The sequence below is a fragment of the Bidens hawaiensis genome, unplaced genomic scaffold (assembly GCF_021521415.1).
Source record: "Bidens hawaiensis isolate Kalapana, Puna unplaced genomic scaffold, B.hawaiensis_p1.1 tig00019557_1, whole genome shotgun sequence".
Taxonomy (NCBI): Eukaryota; Viridiplantae; Streptophyta; class Magnoliopsida; order Asterales; family Asteraceae; genus Bidens; species Bidens hawaiensis.
The window spans coordinates 126,047-141,441 of NW_027492970.1; the positions used below are offsets into that span (position 1 = coordinate 126,047).

Below are 15,395 nucleotides of genomic sequence, written 5' to 3' on the forward strand. Positions count from 1 at the left end.
TAACTCACAAGCCAATATAGGCCACGCCACGGGGTAACTTAACATAAATTAGCCGCAAAACCGCGGTTACAATCAATAAAGTCACCCCGACGAACATGTGGGATCATCCACAAAAGAAAACCAACGACGAAAATCGGTGAACGCACAACCAAAAGCCCATGATAAGTCCACAGCCCCCACTTCTTGAAAGAAAGGTGACTGTGGACTAGGGGGACTTGTAGAGGTAGGGTATGAAACCCACCATTTGGCTAAGTATAAAACTAGTTACATACGCCAGGCGGAACAATATGCGCTAGCATGCTACTAACGCGAGGCGTAGTGCATGACGCCAAGAATAGAAGTCCAAAGTAACTTTCCCTTACACCTCGGGAATAGTAATGAAAAGGTCCCACAAGCATGGGACAAAAAGATGGTAACCCACTTAGGGATAAACACCAAACCAATGAGTATTTGACAACACATAAAAAATGGTACAAACAATACAATCACATTCTTGTCAAAAGGCCATGATGCCCACCAACTTTCACCAACCACCACAATCACATGAATGGAGAATATTATTGGTGGAGAACCTGACAAGGTGGTTGGTCACACTCTCTCTCTTCCGGCTATAAATACCAATGAACCTCCAAATGGTAAAGGATATACTTTCTCCTTCTATCACTGTCAAATTAGACTATTTCAGACTATCAAGTACTGATTCTCACGCCGGAGGGTGGTTACGAGAGAATCCCCCCCCCCCCCATTCCTCGTAACGAGCTCACGGTGTTCTGTTTTGCAGGTTACACTTGTCTGCGCCAAGAATGTTTTATAACCCCCCGTGTAGAATACGTGACCATAACTCTCGGACTAACGTGTTAGATCTTGAGGGGTGGTTTAGTGCTTTTTCAAGTAATATAAAACTTTAATAAACACTGATAAAAAAAAACTCTCATGAACACCAATCATGACACCTCTCTTAATTATCCATCACTCAAAGACATCATTACTAGAATCATTATGATTTCATCATCTCATTAAAGAACGTGTTACCCACAAGTCACTAACTTAAATGTATTTTTATTAATTGAATAAATGATTATGGTTATGTGATTTTGACCCGTGTTTACGATATAACCAACATGTTGTATCAGAGCGTATGCTGATTACATCATTTAATCATAAGATTTAATTTCGATTCTTTGACAATGGTCTCCCGTTACAAGCCATCTCCTTAGCTATTATTTAATAGCTTCATTTGCAAAAACACATGAAAGTAAATTACTTAATGGTCGTCTTTAAACCCATGAATTGCACCTAGTTTGAGTACTTATCAGTTACCACTATTACAGAGGCACAAAAAGCGACTTTGTGTGAGAGTTAATATGTGACATAATTATTCTTGTTTATTTTATTTGGATTTCACAAAGATTGTTTTGTTTTGGTTAGATCGGAGTAGTACCAATTCATATTGGGCTAATATATTTTTTGTTGTTACATAATAGGGCATGGGCATCTCGCCGTATATTCTTTTTCTTTAATATTGGGCAGGTGCGTGACGTCATCACCTGGTTGTTTTCATTTCATTTGTAACCTAACTTTTTCTTTTCTTTTCTTCCTGAAAACATCCAGCCATTGATCTTCTTCTTCTGGATTTGAAGATCAGTAAGTAGTTGTTTCTGCTTGCTTCTTCTGTCTTAATTTCTAGTAGAAAAATGTATGTATGATCCATCTATATCTATATCTATATCTATATCTATATCACATGTATGTTTACATCATTCAGCTCACCCCATGTATGTGTCTCTGTCTAATTCAGTCAACATAAAATCAATTTTTATTTAATGATAATGTGATATTATTAAATTACAAAAATAAGATTAGCAATTTCATGGATGACACTTGATTCTTTCTTAAGCCATGCATACAGATCCATATGTAGTATGTTCTGTCATTTTTTATTTAAAGTAGTACTTGGGCACATCATTTCGTTCAATTACATCTTGGATGATTTATCTCATGTTTGTCTGAAATCATTTCGCCTCAACAGATATTCAGGGCACCCGTATGAGAACTGCTTTTACCTACTTAATCTTAATATATAGTTAGACGGTGAATAATTTTGTCGGTAATGGACATTTCATATCATTTTCAAAGTCATTGCGGTGAAGTTACTAGTTCTAGAGCGTTAAGACAGCTGACTGTGCGCTCAAGGTTTGATTATAAAGTATTTAGCAGCAATACAAGACCTGTTTTCAAAGTTGGGCCTAGGATGAAGTTGACGAAATTGATTGCGTCTAGTTGCAGTGTTGCTAATTCAAGTAAATTGTTTGCTTATGAATTCAAAAGTTGTTTCTGGAGTTATAACAAACCGAAATGCACTGTTTGTTCACTTAAGGCATCAAGAGGAGTGAAAGTAACTTGTCAGGGAAACGATTCAGTTGCTTATATTGATGGAATTGAAAACGATGTTGAGTTTATCAAGAGTGTTAGTGGAGATAACTCGTCAGGGGAAACTGATTTTGGTCCAGAAAAGATGAATAGTTCAAATAATGGCAATGAAGAAGATGACTTAGAGAACCCAAGTGTAGATGAATTGAAAAAGATTCTGCAAAATGCACTCAAGGAATTAGAAATTGCTCAACTCAATAGTACCATGTTTGAAGAGAAAGCTCAAAGAATATCAGAATCAGCAATAGCGTTAAAAGATGAAGCTTCAGTTGCTCAAGATAAGATCAATTCAGTTTTGCTTTCTATAGAAAAGGTTGAGAATGACGAGATTGCTGCTAAAGAAGCTATTCAGAGAGCAACAATGGCTCTTTCTTTATCTGAAGCTAGGTTTCAAGTAGCTCTTGATTCGTTACAAGCTGCAAAAGGTAGTGAAGAAGAAAAGGCGGATCCAATGGGAGAACTAGAGGAAGCTGTCAGTATTGCGCAGGAAGATGTACGGGAGTGTGGTTTGACATTAGAAAACAGTCAGGGTGCATTGACTCAACTGCAGAACAAGAAAGAGGATTTGCAAAGAGAAGTGGATGTACTTAAAGATCTTGCAGATAAAGCGCATGCGGATGCTTTGAAAGCCGAGGAAGATGTGGCAAATATAATGCTTTTAGCAGAGGAAGCTGTTGCTTTTGAACTCGAGGCTACCAAACGTGTCAATGATGCTGAGATCGCATTGCAGAAAGCTGAAAAAATGCTTTCCGTTTCCCATGTGGATGATTCTGAAGGGTTAGCTGATGAGTCAATTAGTGAGGATAAGGGCATTCAAGAAAATTCAGTTGAGATTATAGTTGAGGAGAACGGCATTGAGGGTTCTTTCATAACTGAGGATGTACCCGATAGCCAAATGTTTGAAGAGTCAAGATTTTCTGATGATAGTGATCAAGAGAACGGAATACCATCAAAAGAGACTGAAATTGACGCAGAAAAAGCGAAAAATCAAACAAAAAAACCAGAAACGCAGAAGGATTTGACCAAAGACAGCTCACCGATAAATTCACCTAAGACATTATTAAAAAAGTCTTCCCGTTACTTTTCAGCATCATTTTTCTCTTCTGCAGAGGATGATACGGAGTTCACTCCAACTTCATTTTTCCAGTGGCTAATTGATTCCACAAGAATGCAAATGCCTAAGCTGGTGCTTGGCACTTTGCTTGTTGGTGCCGGGTATGTGCTTTTTTTTTTGGTTCATTGTCAGAAGGAAAAAACATTTGAAAAAAAATTGATGCTTAGTGGTTTTATTTATTTATTATTATTTTTTTGAAATATTTGGTTCTAAAGTTGTTTTCCTCTTTTTGCATGATGCTTATATACACACCAGTTTTGCTTTTTATGCTAAACGAGAACAACATATCATCGTCATCATCATCATCATCATCGTACTCAGTATATCCCACCAATAGCAAAGCTATGGTAGGGTCTGAGGAGGGTAAGATGTAGACAGCCTTACCTCTACCCTATAAGGATAGAGAGGCTGCTTTCGGTGAGACCCCCGGCTCGATAGTAGTTTTGCATCAAGCCTTGGACATAAGGCACATAGCACTCAATCATCGGGACACCGGCTGATCGGTGCATGTACCCTTGTCTTTCGGCTATCAACGCCACTACATGATGCCTGATTAACCGTCCGTCACTTTTAACGTTATTTTCACGAGATTAGTAAAATAACGTCAAAATTAGTGCAATTTCACTTTTGCCCACCCGAGGGTTCACACATATATACATCATATGTGCGCACCACAAGCAGGGCTAAAACGAGAACAACATATCCAGCAACTATTTCGACAACCTGATATTATCACCACCAGCATTGATGAAGTGTCATCAAATGCTAAACCGTTAGTTAAACAAATAAGGAAATTACCAAAGAGAATTAAGAAGCTAATTGAGATGCTTCCTCAGCAAGGGGTTTGCTCTTCCTCTTTGTCTTTTTTTGTTTAATTATTATTTCTATACTTTTTTGCTTTATCATCTGCAGTATGTTTCAAGTTCTGCAGTGAATGCTATTTATTGATTGCGTGTTCAATGTATCCAGATAAATGAAGAAGAAGCTTCCCTATTGGACATTGTATGGTTATTACTTGCAAGTGTTATCTTTGTGCCTATATTCCAGAAACTTCCTGGAGGTACTAAAAATTCTAATGTTTGCAACTAGTTTTGGGCAGGCGTTGCTCTTGATGTATCTATCTGATATTATTTTTCACTCGTTTCTTTCTATATGTTTTGCCATTGGAAGTATATGTAAAAACGTATCAATCAATAGACCATGTCCCAAACTTGTGAACCTATATATTGAGTGTAGAACTTATAAAGGTTATATCATCACCTAATGGTTTGCTTTTGATGCAATTGTGTGTTTAGGTAGTCCTGTTCTTGGGTATCTGACAGCAGGCATCTTGATTGGACCATACGGACTTTCAATTATACGTAATGTACACGCTACAAAAGCAATAGCTGAATTTGGAGTTGTTTTCTTACTTTTTAATATTGGCCTTGAGGTTTGTATACATTATACGCCTACTTCAAGTTTATCTTTAGTCCTTGCATCTGTATTTGAAGAAACTATACAATCTGTGCAGCTTTCTGTTGAAAGGCTGAGTTCCATGAAGAAATATGTTTTTGGATTAGGTTCTGTTCAGGTAATTGCAAACTTATTGTTTTGTAGTTAATTATGAACAGTCCCACTTAGACATAGCATCTATGTCATTGTTGACACAGGTCTTGACGACAGCTGCTGTGGTTGGATTGGTTGCCCACTTTGTCTGTGGACAGCTAGGACCTGCTGCAATCGTCATTGGTAATGGGCTTGCATTATCTTCAACTGCTGTTGTCCTCCAGGTAATAACCAGCAGTGTAAATAATTCTATGTCTTTTATCCACTGGTTAACAGTTAAATTCATATGAATCTTTCTACTTGTGCAGGTATTGCAGGAGTGAGGGGAAAGCACGTCACGTCATGGACGAGCTACATTTTCTGTTTTACTTTTTCAGGTGTCTAACTGTAAACATTTCTTTATGTTTCATTTATCACCTAATTTAATTAAACAACCGTGTTACCATGTAACCTTGATTTGTACATTATTATCATTTCTAATTCACTGCTTATTTGTCTTTTTTTTCTCGTCAGGATTTAGCAGTTGTTGTTTTGCTGATTCTTATACCTCTTATTTCACCAAATTCATCAAAAGGAGGGGTAAATATTTTTAATGACACACGCCATTCATATGATCAGTCTCTCCATAAATTTCCCTATGTTTTATTACCTTTAGCCATGTTTATTTTAACATAGAAGTTGGTTGGTAACATGATGACATTTTTTTTATTTTAGATTGGATTCCAAGCAATTGCTGAAGCTCTTGGATTGGCTGCTGTGAAGGCAGTTGTTGCTATTAGTGCCATTATTGCTGGAGGACGTTTGGTAAGCTCCTTGCATATTTGAAAGTTTTAACTGTCTAGGATAATATGAAAAATATAGGGTCAAACTTGCACTTGGTAGAAGGTTTTGATACATTTTTTTGGGTAGTTAGCTTATTTTTCTTTTGCTACTTGCAGTTGCTTCGTCCAATTTATAAACAAATTGCAGAGATGCAAAATGCAGAGATATTCTCGGCAAATACTCTCTTGGTTATCTTGGGAACAAGTCTCCTTACTGCTAGGGTAAACAGATTATGCATATTTTTAATTATATGAAAATCTCTTTTGCCATTAATATTTCATTTTTTTTTTGGTTCATGATAAATGAAACAGGCTGGTCTTTCCATGGCACTAGGAGCATTTTTGGCTGGCTTGCTACTTGCAGAAACCGAATTCTCATTGCAGGTTGAATCAGATATTGCTCCTTATCGTGGCCTTTTATTAGGCCTATTTTTTATGACAGTAAGTTTTGTAACCTTTGACAAACAAATGCCTGGTTTAGGGTCTTAGGCCTTTTGTAGATAACAATAAGGAATAACATTAACTATTTTTTCAGGTTGGAATGTCTATTGATCCAAAACTTCTTGTTTCAAAATTTCCTGTTATTATGGGGTCATTAGGGCTTCTGATTGCTGGGAAGACCATACTTGTGGCTTTAGTTGGTAGGCTATTTGGTATCTCACTGATATCTGCAATTAGAGTTGGTCTTCTGCTTGCACCTGGTGGAGAATTTGCATTTGTGGCGTTTGGTGAAGCGGTCAATCAGGTTAGCATCAGTTGCTATTTTGGCCAATAAATCAATGCTAATTTTTTTTGTTATAACTTTGCATTCATGCCGTGTTCAGGGTATTATGACTTCTCAGTTGTCTTCTTTGCTGTTTCTTGTGGTTGGTATTTCAATGGCAATCACACCATGGTTAGCTGCTGGAGGCCAGTTAATAGCATCTCGTTTTGAACAACAAGATGTTCGTAGCTTATTACCTGTAGAGAGTGAGGTATGCCTCAAGTAATTAAACCAAAAGAATACATGTCTGATTTATCAAGTATATTCTGCTGTCATGATGTGATTTTGAGACTTATATGGATAAATCGGCTAATTCTTTGTACTCTGTTTTGTCCTATTTTTCAGACTGATGATTTGCAAGATCATATCATTATATGTGGTTTTGGACGTGTTGGCCAGGTACATCACAATTTTTAATTGTGTTTGTTATTGTTCATAAGATGGACATGATCATTATCATTTTATTGTTTGCTAGTGTAGTGGTTTTTACTTTATTATTTATACACTTTCCAATTCTTTCAGATCATTGCACAGCTTCTTTCTGAAAGACTAATTCCATTTGTTGCTCTTGATGTGAGAAGGTATGAAGTTTTGATAAATTTAGTAGTATATTATTTTTGTTATTATTACTTCTTGCATCAAAAGACAATAACACTATATAAGAATAATTTCCACCTTATGGAATCAACATTTAATTATAAAAGGGATATTGTTCTCTTGTGATGAGTAATTCAATGGTTTACCATATTCCAAGTATATATAATCTATTGACATTATTAATTGATAATATCAGTGATCGAGTAGCAGTTGGACGTGCACTTGACCTTCCTGTATATTTTGGGGATGCTGGTAGTCGAGAGGTGAAGCTAATTCTCGTCACATCTGAAAACCACATAATTGGGAATCAATCCAATCATTGATGTTTAATTTGTGCACTTGAACTTCCAGGTATTGCATAAGATTGGTGCAGAAAGAGCTTGTGCTGCAGCAATCACTTTAGACACACCTGGTGCAAATTATAGAACAGTTTGGGCTCTCAGCAAGTATTTCCCAAATGTGAAGACTTTTGTACGTGCTCATGATGTTGATCATGGACTCAATCTGGAGAAGGCTGGTGCAACAGCGGTATATTTCTGTTACCATCTTCTATTCATGTTCTTATATTATATGTAAAATTGCCAAATTGGTAACGAACATATAAGTTGCTTTCTATTATTCTATTAACAATCTCACATCGTATTGACCTTGAGTAAACAATTGATGCAGGTTGTGCCCGAGACATTAGAACCGAGTTTGCAGTTAGCGTCCGCTGTTCTTGCCCAAGTAAGTAATATAGTATCTCATATTCAGTTTATTACAGCTGAAATAAACTGATTTAAGTGATTGTTTTTGTGAGGAAAATTCTTTTAAAAATAACCAGCCGGAAAAGTACTAGTAAGTTAGTGAAAGTGTTTTATTATTACACTTTGCAGTAAATCTTTTTGTTTCGATGTTTTATCCAACGGGTCAAAAGTAGTCCACCGCTATTTTTAACGCATACAACCTTCTAAATTGTTCTATCAAAAACCAGATTGTTATACTAATAATATAGATTACTGTTGTCAAGTTAATCAACTGCTAACTTACAAAAAGGTTTTAAAATGATTTACGGTTTTCACCTGTAGGCACAATCCACCCATTGTGCCACATGTAATCTTTACATGCTCACTTTATTTAATAGCTGATAACTTATTGAAAATAAGTGTTCATGACTTTTTTTTTATCTCTTAATAGGCTAAACTAACTACCAATGTCGGAGATAGCAGCTGCAATCAACGAGTTTAGATCCCGTCACCTTTCAGAACTAACTGAGGCATGCACTTCGCCATTTCATTTTACATCTTGAAATATCTTTATAACTGAATAATCTTTCGTTATAACATCTTTAACCGGCACATAAATGTTGAATTTTGCAGTTGTGTGAAACTAGCGGAAGCTCTCTAGGCTACGGGTTTTCTCGCATTGTAGTCAAACCTAAAAGTCAACCTTCAGATTCTACCGATGACAACCAAGTCAGTGAAGGGACACTTGCATCATAAAAGATGGTCAAAAATAATAAAATAAATAAAAATGTGAAAAAACTAGAGGGTGTATGGTAATTTATGGCCCTCATACGAACTGTACAGACAAAGATTTTGGGTTGCATGTGTAGCTGATGCAGCTTTCTGTTTTGACCATTTGAGTACATCGACCCAGATTTTTAGGGTTGACTAACTCTGCCTTCGTTTTGATCTTTAAACGCATATTCAGTTTAACGAGCCTTTTGCGGGACCAATCTTTCTGAAAAAGGAAGCCACTGTTGGAAATGGTTTAAAATCTGCATTGCATTAGTGTTGATTTATTCTTTTAAAGAAATGCATTTTGGATAACATTTTACATTAACCAGGATTAGCGAATTTCAAACCATGTTCGATTTAAAAGACATGTCAATGCACCTTCATACAAACCCAATACTTAACTTTAGTTATAGTCAATGTCAAACATCTAATCTTGATTAATACAAAACTAATTGAAGAAACATGAAATGGATCCGGGTCGGATCCATGTCCAAGTTCCCCGGTCTTCATGATGAACGAACCACTGCCTTGATCTTCTTCTCCGGTTGCTTAGATCTTCTATAGAAAAGTGGGGGTGTGGAGGTGACTGCTAAGAGGATGAACTCTTGTTTACAGACACAAAAATATGTGGGAGCCAAGGGTCCAAGAGAAGGTCATTTCAATGTATGATAAAGACTCCTTATATAGGGACTTCATGGCTACCATCATGAACCTAACCTTTATTGGGCCAGACCCGGTTAGGGGTTACCTCCACAAACCCTCAGCCCAATGGGCCTAATTAGTAGACAATAATAATGTAATAAACATAATATATCAATGTCAAACATCTAATCTTGATTAATACAAAACTAATACTTAACTTTAGTTACTTAAAAATGAGCTTCTAAGAAGCTCATATCATTCTGCCCTGTGAAATATGTATGAAATATGGAAACTTAATACTTTATAGCGTTAGTTAGATGTGATAAATTTGATCCATCTAATGGGTAAATTGGTAGTCATCCAAAGTCGATTAAACATACATATAACCTCCAAACTTTTGGTTTTAACTATAAGATCCCATTGTGTCAACCTTCTACTATCATATTGGTCAAGCGAGACGTCAAAAATAAAACCAAATGGTTGTATAATTACGTTTGTTTAAATATATGACTTTGCAACAAAGGATATTGTGCTCACAACTTCATATGTCCTTTGTTAGCATCGTCATGAGGCTTAGACCAAGCTTTGACATAAGAGTGGGTTAGGGCATTTTTTTATTTTTTTTTTGAATTGGAATGATGGCAGAAACATTGTCAGTCTTTTAATTTTTTCGTTTTTTATTTATATTTTGAGTTATGATTTTTTTATTATTTATTTTTAAGAGGTTTTTTGTGTGGTTAGAAATCCTTCTCACTTCTCACTTTTGTCTGCCTTTATATTTTAACTTTACCCAGCTTCAAATTGAGTTCAGCACGTGTTTAAATCCAATATCCTTAAATCTAGATACTTGAACGTGGAAAGGCTGTGATGGCATGTCTTCCGATTCTAGGGTGAAATTCTAAGATGGGAGCCTGACAACATGGATCATCAAGTGCAAGTACACCTTCGCCATTGGGCTCAAACTGGTCCTTATACTAACTTATTTGAAGATTGTTGATCGATCGAATTGCAACTAAATATGAGCTTTCATTACCCGGCATTATTTTTTATGGCTTGTATTGTGCGTTTTGTGTCGATGATATGAAAACTTCACCACACCTATTTGTGAATTGCAAGGTTATTAAGGAGATAAGGTGGATAATACATGATTGGGTTAAGCTTCCTAGTCAGTCAGTCAGTCTACTTATGATTCAGTCGAGGAGTTACTTAATTACTCAAGTAAGATCATAGAAAATAGAAAATTTGGATTTAAATATTAAAAAAAAGTTGACGTTTTAATAGTTTTTTTTTCCTTTGCCGACTATGTGTTTACTTCATTAGTCTATCATACATACATCAAAACTCATGCCGTTTCCATCGACACACTACCAATCTACCATTATTTATTATTTTTATGTTTATGTTTATGTTTAACTCCAAGTCAACTCCAGGAACCATTCAATATTTCAATCATTCTTTGATTACTATTTATTAATTTTAACCAATTAAATAATTCCAAGAAATTAAATTCAACTTTAATGGCATGCACGATGCTATAAAAAAAAAACACTTCAAATTTAATATAACTAATGTAATCTTGTACATGTTTTGATCAACTATATTAATTTCGATATAGTTTAATATTTTCTTAGTAAAAATAAAATGTGTATTCAAATAATAAAATAAAGTTAAATTGACCAGTACTTAAAATGTATGTGAGAAAAAAGGAACAATATTCAATCATTCTTATATTTGTCTTTTATCAAAAAAAATGTTGAACATTTCTCATTTCTTAATTTATCTTCCTGAATATTGTATTATATTATATAATAAAATAATGTTTTGACCTTTTGAACTTGGAATTCTGTTGTGAATGTATTTAAAATATTTACAAAACATGTGTTCTGTCTAAGCTTTGAGAAGAATGAAGGTTTCTTTATTTAAATACTAATGGCAGTCTATGTATATATATAACTTGAATGGAACCTCAAACAATTAGTTAAAGCTTTGATCATTTTTAACTTGACAACAATAAGATGGAGAAATTAGATTCTGATGTGTGTTTTGAGACATCAACAATGGATCATGATATTAATCAATCATCATCACCTACTTGCAGTGGCTATACTAGAACTGACTCGGCTTTTTCGGAGCAATCAACAAACAGCACCTCATCAGAGACATATTCTCCCGTATCCTCTTTCCACCCAACCCTTTCACGATTCGCACCAATCAGACATAATAATCACAAGCGGCTCGATCAAACACCTTCCAACTTGGGTCGGTATATATATATATATATATTGTAATTCAGTTAGTTATTATACATGTTACATTAAATTATAACTATGTATGCATCCTGCAGAGTTTGAAATGATGAAAGAGAGATTTTCAAAGCTTTTGTTAGGGGAAGATATGTCGGGCTGCGGCAAAGGAGTCTCCACAGCTCTTACCGTCTCTAATGCTATAACAAATCTTTATGGTATGTGTAGATGATTTTGTATAACAAGTTTTATATATATATATATATTTTGTTTTCTTTAATCAATATCAATATCAATCCTTGTAGTTTCCATGTTTGGGCAACACCAGAGGTTAGAACCATTGTTTCCACCTAAGAAGATGATGTGGAAAAGAGAAATGACTTGCTTATTATCCGTATGTGATTATATCTTTGAATTCGTCCCGTCGTCACAAACCTTGCAAAACGGAGAATCCATAGAGGTAGGTACCCTATTATGCATTTTGTGCCTTGTTTTGAAGTAATTTGTGATATATTCTGTTTAAATAATTTTCAGATGATGAGTATCCGGCCTAGATCAGATATAGAGATCAACCTGCCCGCGTTAATCAAGCTTGACGCACTTCTCATCGTAAAAGCCTATTTATTTAACTTTTACAAAATATATATCTTTTGAATTTTGTGGAAAATGAATCCTATGTTTGTATTGCAGGAAATACTGGACAGTTTTCAAGAAACAGAATTTTGGTATGATGATGAACGGAACGGGTCATTTGCTCAGAGGAAAGAAGAGAAATGGTGGGTGCCGGTGCCTTGTGTGCCAGATGGCGGCCTCTCGGAGACTGCCAAGAAACATCTGAGACAGAAGCGTGACTCCGCAAATCAAATACACAAAGCAGCAATGGGTATCAACAGCAGCATTCTGTCTGATATGAAAATTCCCCATATACATATATTGCTTCACTACCTAAGGTACTGAAAACTCATTATTATTTTTTTAAAAATTAAATTAAGTGAATTAATACGAATCTTTTGGCTTTGTTTTTCAGAGTGGACGAACAAGTGTCGGGGACACAATATACCGTTACATGATTTCGACAAGCAAATTCTCCCCTGAACACCTTGTTGATAGTCTAGACTTAAGCTCAGAACATGAGGCGCTTGAGTTAGCCGATCGTATTGAGGCGTCGATGTTGACATGGAGACAAAAGGCATGCTCGACGTACATGGGAAGTGATTAGAGAACACATGGAGAGTGACAAGAATGTGTTACTGGCCCAAAGAGCAGAAATGCTGCTGTTAAGCTTAAAACAACCAAAATTAAATACAACAAGGCAAGTGATTGATATTTGATATAGATCACACCTATCAATTCTGAAAAAGAAACAAATGTTTTAGTTGTTATTATTATTATTTGAATGTAGGATGTGGGACAGGCTATACTGGAAAGCTATTCAAGGGTTCTAGAAGGGTTGGCATTCAATATAGTTGGTTGGATTGAAGATGTAATGACAAATCAACAACAAGAATGTTAACATTAACAAACAAAGAAATTGTTAATTTGATAAGAAGCTTAATTTGTTCCAAGTTTAGAAATAGATTGATGAATGTGTATGAATCATACATCAGTCAATGAACCACTCCTAAGTCTCAAAGGAGGAGGATGAGTTTTTTTGTTGGGAAAGGAGTTGTTGAAAGCTTCTACTTTTGGTTTGCATTTGTGATGATGGTCTTGTTTGTTTTCTTCTAAGCATTTCTTCAAAGCTTCATTCACACTCACACTAATTTCCTCTTTCTTCACTTTCTCAGATCCACCTTCCATTCTTCACCTTGATCTTAATTAATATTATACACCCTGCAAATCCAATATATGCATCAAAATCTTCTCAATAACAAAAAAAAAGGATGGAAAATTTAGGCATAGGTTTCTCCTCAAGAGAATAAAAAAAAATTCAGCAGCTAAGGGTTAAAAGTGAAAAAAGAAAACCTTCTTCCAGAGTTAGAAGAACAAGGATAGGAGGTTATTGATGAACATATAAAAATAAAATAAAAAAAAAGAGAAGAAATTGAATGTAATTAAATTGCAGGCTGATGGATGGATGGATGGATGATCATAAAAATAATATGCAAACTCCAACTGATTGATCATGTGAAAGTCATGGTGCATATTGTCACAGACCTCTTGTCTTTTACCTGAAACTGATACTGTGGGCTCTACTTTAACCAATCAGATTGGGGTTTTGACTTCACTCTCACAGCTGTAATTAACATACATATCATATTTCACTATATCATTTATAATACATCATAAAAGTTGTTTTCCTTTCAAATAAATGCTTTTTCTACCAACCCAAGCTGAACATGAGGAGGAAATAAATGCTTTTTCTGCCAACCCAAGCTGAACATGAGGAAGGTTGCCACATAGTTACAAAAATTTAGGCAGAATGTGAAAAAGTTTTGGACTTAAAAGTAAAAAGGTTTTCTGTATTGAGTTTGAATAATTAAAACTTTGTAACAGCTCAGTTACTTGTTTATGATTTAGGCTATGCAATTGGGTTTACACATTAAGAATACATGTTTTTTTCAAAATAATATATATAATCTTTTTCAAAAAAATAAATATCCAGGCCTACCGGGGTGATTGGGCCATAAGACCATGCATAGTGAGACGCTTCCCCCACCAGAAAGCCCCCAAAGTGATGGGAACGCACCCTGGATGTGGGGAGGCACTTCCCACAAAGCGTTGAAAGAGGGTGGGGGATTGATGGTTGCTTTATTTGTTTGTTTTTTTTAATGTTCTCAATCCATAAAAGTCACTAAGACCTAATTAAACTAAGATTTACCGCCGAAACAAGACCAGCTTGGCATTTTACCTGACTAAAGATAGAAAGCTTCCTGGTAGCTACAATGTATGTATGGAGTGTCGAATCCACCACACATGAATCGGAATTGGCCTATGAGGGGATAATTATAAATTTATTTATATTAAAAGAGTTATATTAGAATCATATTATAATTAAATTAGATTTTTATTTGGGCCTCGCATTATTTTATTTTAGGGATAAAATCACAATCTTATTCAAATACTATTACAATTCAACCCGTATCTTATTATTATTATTATTATAGATCGCAAAATATAACACAATGCGTTGTGATTTTTACATTTTTCATTTTTTTATTAACATTTGAGTTATAATTTTTTTTATCAGTTTTTCATTATTTTTTTGAGGGTTTTTTTTTGCTATAAATCTTTCTCATCCTCCTCTTTTTGTTCCCATTTATACAATAAGTTGACCCTCCAATCTAACTCGTGACTAAAATAGCGTTAATCCTCAAATACTTGATACTAAAAGTGCATGACATACAAAGATAGTGTTGTTGCGCGTTATTTGAAATATAATTATAAACAAGATAGTATTGCTACGCGTTGTAGCGAAGGGTTTCGCGTGGTCACTATTATTTTTAGTACATAAATTACCCTCCGTTATTATATAATCATAATCGTAGTAATCAACTTTGGTTAAGGGCTTCGCCCAAATAAATTACCCTCCGTCATGTTGTGTCATGTTGTATACACTCGACACCTCATAACTCAAAACAAATGTAGATTCTAATTCTCAATATATCAAATCATCTAAATTGATCTTGGTTCATATACCATCACTTAAGAAATATCATAATGACTTTGAACACAAAAACATTGATTTGAGCCTATGACAACCTCTGAAAACTAATGACATCTTCCATCCCACTTTCA

The 15,395-nt window shown here is 35.1% G+C and overlaps 2 pseudogenes across 1 annotated transcript; both read left to right on the forward strand.

Annotated features, from left to right (window-relative positions):
* Positions 1 to 1,991: 1,991 nt before the first annotated feature.
* LOC143558568 (K(+) efflux antiporter 2, chloroplastic-like) lies at positions 1,992 to 8,073 on the forward strand (annotated as a pseudogene). The gene is made up of 19 exons (XR_013139770.1): positions 1,992 to 3,645; positions 3,800 to 3,836; positions 4,252 to 4,386; positions 4,514 to 4,604; positions 4,840 to 4,976; positions 5,058 to 5,117; positions 5,197 to 5,316; positions 5,401 to 5,469; positions 5,606 to 5,671; positions 5,807 to 5,896; positions 6,031 to 6,135; positions 6,226 to 6,354; positions 6,449 to 6,658; positions 6,738 to 6,887; positions 7,022 to 7,075; positions 7,199 to 7,257; positions 7,470 to 7,536; positions 7,625 to 7,801; positions 7,943 to 8,073. The product of XR_013139770.1 is annotated as a K(+) efflux antiporter 2, chloroplastic-like (transcript).
* A 3,356-nt stretch (positions 8,074 to 11,429) lies between these two features.
* On the forward strand, positions 11,430 to 13,170 carry LOC143558552 (rop guanine nucleotide exchange factor 2-like; annotated as a pseudogene).
* The last annotated feature ends 2,225 nt before the right edge of the window (positions 13,171 to 15,395 follow it).